Source organism: Urocampus carinirostris, chromosome 9, assembly GCF_059441175.1.
Source record: "Urocampus carinirostris isolate Australia breed hairy pipefish chromosome 9, RoL_Ucar_1.0, whole genome shotgun sequence".
NCBI lineage: Eukaryota > Metazoa > Chordata > Actinopteri > Syngnathiformes > Syngnathidae > Urocampus > Urocampus carinirostris.
The window spans coordinates 8,035,652-8,041,408 of NC_142357.1; the positions used below are offsets into that span (position 1 = coordinate 8,035,652).

Consider the following 5,757-nt stretch of genomic DNA (forward strand, 5'->3'; position numbering starts at 1 on the left):
TCCAACCCTTACCTTTGGAAATATACACTTTTTTCCTAGGATAACTTTCAACGGGACTCTCACTCCGCAGGTCTGCATCAAACCTTAAGTACCGGTATCATTTTCAGTTCATTTTGCTGGCTGTGATTTTTGGACCGTGTACTTTAATGAAGGACATTCAGTTTCAATCGCGGGACTTAAAGTCGGGTTTGGGTTAATTTTGTGTTTGTGTTACATTTTTTAATGTGGGCGCATGCGGCTTGTATACAGGTGCAGCTTGTGTAAGTACAAAATCGGTTTTCCTCATAAAATGTGGTGGGTGCGGCTTATAATCAGGTGCGCTCTATAGTCCGGAATTTACGGTATTTGAGATGGGAGGATGGCATATAATATTGTTCATTTTTTTATCAACCCTTGTATGCAAGACCTACCAGTACATACACTCTTCCGTTATTGGGGTCGAAAGTTAGTGGGAAAAATAGTAATAACAATGGCATCGACTTTTTTAATTTTTAAAGATTTTGAAATATAACCACCTATTGGGTTATTTTTGACCCCACTTATGCATCCAAAGGTTTTGGAAATTAAAAAATTAAGAATCTGAATACATTTTACAAATAAATAGTACATAAATGTAGTTGTCAGGTTCCAGCGTAGTTGGAGAAACACAAATCAGACACACTATACAGTTTTTAAAAATTATTTATTTACAGGTCGGAATCTGTATCGAAGAGTGTACATGAACAGAAAGAAGTTTACATGAATCTTCAAAATTCAAAGACATCAATGCTACTCTATCACAGGCTGAACTATGCATCCTTGTTACATTATGTTGAAACCCTAACCAGATCTAACAAAAAAACATTTAAAGAAGAAGCAGGACTTGGTGGAATACCATTTTGGTTCTAACTGAAAAAAAATATCAAAAGCGGGAGGATGCAAGGAAAATACTGATACGTAGATAGAACAACAACTTAATCTTATAACAATAACCAGCTCTTACATAACAAAACATGAGAAAAACATTCCCACCCAGCATGAAATAAAATGCAGACACACTAAATAGCTTTAACTGAATAAAGACATAAAAGGAACACAACGTAGGATACTGTATGTTGGAACACTAACTCTAACCAAACAAAAAGTAAAAGGAAGACACCTTAGGATATGTTGGAACACCAACTAACTATAACTTAACACACGTGAGAAACAAAAACAATACAGAATATGTTGGCCGCTTCACACGATGATTTATTAAGGAATCGGGGAAGTCAGGGCGTGAAGAAAAAAAAACAGCGATCTGGTGTTCGCTGGGCAGGAGGAGCGGGAAGCCCTCGCGAACGAAGCGTGGTCGGAGATCGGAAGCAAGTCGGGCAGCCGGGACGGGAGACGGAGAGTGGTCAGAGATCGTAACAAGTTGGGCAGCCGGGGCGGGAGACAGAGCGTGATCGGAGATCGGAACAAGTCGGGAAGAAGGGAGCTTGGATCGGGTGTCGATACAGGAAACTGAATCAGGCAGGATACAGGTACTATACTGGACAGGAGAACGGAGCTTGGATAGGGGATGGATAAAGGAAACGGGGCAGGATCAAAACGGGAGTCGGAGTCAAAAGTGCTTGCCTTGCATGCTCTGAGGTTCGCTGACGGACTGACCAGGAGAGAACGAGAATGACGTGCTTAAAAAGGAGGTTGACTAATCAGGGAACGAGTGGCAGCTGGGACTGGAAGAGTGAGCGCGGGTGAGGGCAATTGACAAATCATGACACTAACAAGGTGTAGATAAACAAAACTTGAAAAAGGACAATACAAGCATAGACAATTAAGGGATTTATTGTATAGTTTGAGTTTCTCGCTCAACATAACTGCAAGGTCGTGCTCATAGTTTGGAACATGTTTGCTTTTGACATGATTTACTATATTGAAACACCAGGAAGAGAAACCAGGTTGTCCAATTTGCTGATTGTATTGTCAGGACATCCATTCTTCCCTGTTCTCTGTTCATTCATAACACTAATAGTCATGTTTTGCTTTAAAAAGAGTAAAATTAAAATAATAACATATTTAATAATGCTAAACTATCTTACTCCGTGTGTTGCGTTTTGCGAGGGTGGACTTGAATATGAGAATAAACGCAGGCGTACTCGACAAAGGATGGGGTTTATTAACAAAAACTAGAAATAAACAAAAACAACAATGACAGAGGAGCAACAAGCAGAACTTCACCTGAACAGGTGTCGGCCTTAGGTTCTTGTCCGTCCACAGGGCCAGAAGCAGCCGAGGACTCCTCTCCTCGCCTCCGAGACAAGGACCTTCTTGCCACGGGAACTTGGGTCCTTGTCATCCCATGCTGAAGCAGGGACCAGAAGCGGCCGGGTGACCCTCACCTCGCTGTCAGGACGGGAATCTTCTCACCGCGGTGAAAGGGGTGAGAAGCGACAGAGGGACAATCTCATCGCTGCCGGGACAGGACACAGTAGCAGTTGAGGGACCTTTTCCTTGCCACAGTGACAGGGAACAAAAGTGGATCAGGAATCTTCTCCTTGTCACAGGGACAGCAAAATATAAGGGGCCGGTCACACAGACATTTGCGGCTGAATCACGGTCAGAAATTTCTGCCTTTGAGGCGGACGCTATTGGACGCATTGAGATCGCTATTCAGACGAGATACAGCGGTGTTTAACACAACGCGAAACTGTTTGGCGCTGCTCAATTTTTCAGAGCGCGGGCACGCAGCCTTTCACGAGCGTATTGGGGCTGAACCACGGCCAGAAATTTCTGACCGTGAAGCAGATGCAATTGGTCGCTATTGAACGTTTGGAGACCGCCATATAGACAAGATAGAGCAGTGCTTTACTCGCGGTCGGAAATTTTCACGTGGTTGGCCGCGTTCAAAACTTTTGAGCTGCTCAAAAGTTTGAGCACGTGTTAAACCGCGTGCCGCACACGTGGTCAACACGAGGAAATGACGCGGAACGACGTGCTCTGGCCGCGGCCAGGGCGTGCTTACACATGGGTAGGACGGGAAATTTCAGCGGGTAATCGTGGGTGGAGCATGGTAATAGCATGTTCTGCGCCTGTATCGCGGTTACGTGTTACGCGTGTGACAGTCAAACGCCTTTCTCCGCGTATAAACAGCGCGAATGCCGAGCACACGTCATCGTGACGTCAAGGGGGTGAACATGGATCCCCGTCAGCGTAGTTTCTCTTCATTTCGAATAAATCTTTCGGTGCATTCGCAATGGTCACAGCAAGGCTTTAATGCTAGGACCTTAACCTGGCCTTTTGGCCTCTTTGATTTTTGCATTTCGGAGATGGAATATGAGCTTGCTCTGTCCACTCCACGCATCGGCCCGGTATTGCAGTACCTCCGGTAACGATGCATTCGCAATGATCGCAGCAAGGCTTTAGGGCTAGGACCTTAGCTTGGCCTTTTGGCTGAGAGTATGTGTCCCGGCTCCTAGGCTTTGTAGCGTATTATGAACTGACCGATAACGGCTAATGGATAATGAATAACGAAGATAGATCAATAACCCTTAAAAACCCCTTTTGGCTGAGAGTAGGAGTCCCGGCTCCTAAGCTTTGTAGCGTATTGTGAACAGATCAATAATGGATAATGAATAAAGAAAATAGACCAATAACACTTAAACCATTCCATCTTTAATATTATTGTGAACGTAATCGAACGGTAAATCCTCCCCCCCTCGCGTGAACGCGCATTCTGACGATAGCGATCGTATTCTATATAAAACGCTTATTAAATCTATAAAGCGAGCTAATTAAAACAATTGGGAGATCCTAGTCTATATAACGCGTTTATTTAAACAATAAAGTGCGATCGTATTCTACTAAATGCATTTATTAACGTGGATGAAAAAGTCACGCGAGGAGGTGGGGCTGTGTGGGTGTTGCGTAGGAGTCGGATTTGGGCACAACACCGGCTCGGGAGCTTTTATACCCGTGGTCCACACGAGAAAATGACGCTGAAATGACGCGATGAGGAAGCGGAACAGTCGCCGGCGTCTGTTTTGCGGGCATACCACCGATGAACAGCGAGTTGGCCAATTTTGCCGCAAAATTTTAGCTGTGATTCAGCCGCAAACGGCTGTGTGACCGGCCCCTTAGTAACTAAAGGACCTTCTCCTAGCGGCCAGGAAAGGAAACAGAAGTGGCCGAAGGACTGTCCCTTGCCTGCCTAGACAGGGAACGGGTGCAGCAGACTGTCCTTTGATTCCAAAAACAAACAGAGAAGATGCATGCTTCATGCTGGGCTCTTTGGTGAGTGTGATTTCCATGCCACTTTCATCCTGCCTACGGTCACCATGTCAGGCTTGTTTTTTTGTTTATGGATTGGACACTTTTCATGTTTTTTAAGATCTGTTTTTTTTTCTTATTCCGTATTCTTGTTGATAAATACCATCCTATGTTGTTGTCCGGCTTTCTCTGCAAACGTTTCAATAATTTACTTATATATTGGGATACAATGTCAAAAGTTCTTAGTAAAACACTGATAGGTATTTCATGGGCATACCTGCCAACACTACGGCTTCTACGTGTTAGACTATTGCGTTTGAGAGGGACCTCATCTCGTTGTATTGGCATTATGGTGGTTTTATTTCCTTTTTCTGCCAATGATAATGGGCCCTAAGAAACTTAGTGACAAGGTGAATATAAACGTTGAAAAAATTGACAAAAACAATTGAGGCGATTAATGAAAGGATTGCAAAATACCAAATGGTGTCTGCCATTTAAGCAGTGCTGAAAGGTACAGTAAGTGGTTTAAAAATGTCATATTTTTGGCTTTTTATCAGTGTATTAATCCTTATCATCTACATTGTCAACTAGATAACGATGTCTAGGTAGATGCTTAATTGATATTTCAAATTTATCTTAGTATGTGGCTATTTACGGTACTTGAATTTCTTAATTATTTTGAAAAATTAGGTAAAAATATTTTATTATTTCTGATTTAAACTGCACAATGATTTCATTAGATACATTTGAGAAGTGGAATTTTTCCACCTGATTTGGGTCGCAGCTTGTTAATAAGGTAGGATGCTGGGTCAATGTTTCTTACCTGGTCTGCGACCCACTTTTCGAAGATATGGATTTTATTATATTGAAGACAAAGCTTCTAAAGTGAAGTGTTTTGGATTTCTTTACAAATGTATGTGTGTATTATTTAAGTGAGATGTGGCTGTATACCGTAGTGCAACCAAAAACGACCGCTAACAGTATAAGGAATAATACAAACTACGGACACTCAAATGTGACCAAAAAGCAAGGTTTTCGTCTCCTTTTTTAGTGAGTCTTTTATCGGGAAAGAAAAAAAGAACGAGGAGAAAAAAGAAGGAAAGAAACAGGTTTTAAAAAGGATGGAAGAATAGCTAAGATAAAATTGGGGGGAAAGAAGAAAAGGAAAAAAAGAAAAGAAGAGCAAAATCAAAGAAAATGAGAGAAAGGAAAAGTTAAAAAACGGGGAAAGAAGAAAGAAGAAAAGCATAAATCAAAAACAAGTAAAGAAAAGAGCAACCAAAAAGGGGACATTTGATATAGAGAAGAAAAAAAAACTTTAAGACAGATTTTCAATCAATACATTTCAAAAGTAGAATGTATTTTTCTTTGGGTCGCAGCTTGTATTAAGGGTGGGATGGTAGGTCTTGAAGTCAGACCAGTTGAGAACCAGCAGTTTAGGGCGCACACGGGATTTTTTTCTCCCACAATAAATAGAATAATTAAGCAATAAATAGAGCAGCGCTTGCAGTGGCTTTCTTCTACAAG

At 42.1% G+C, this 5,757-nt stretch overlaps 1 pseudogene; it reads left to right on the forward strand.

Moving 5' to 3' along the window:
- Positions 1 to 3,249: 3,249 nt before the first annotated feature.
- On the forward strand, positions 3,250 to 3,366 carry LOC148359231 (U2 spliceosomal RNA; annotated as a pseudogene).
- Positions 3,367 to 5,757: the final 2,391 nt, after the last annotated feature.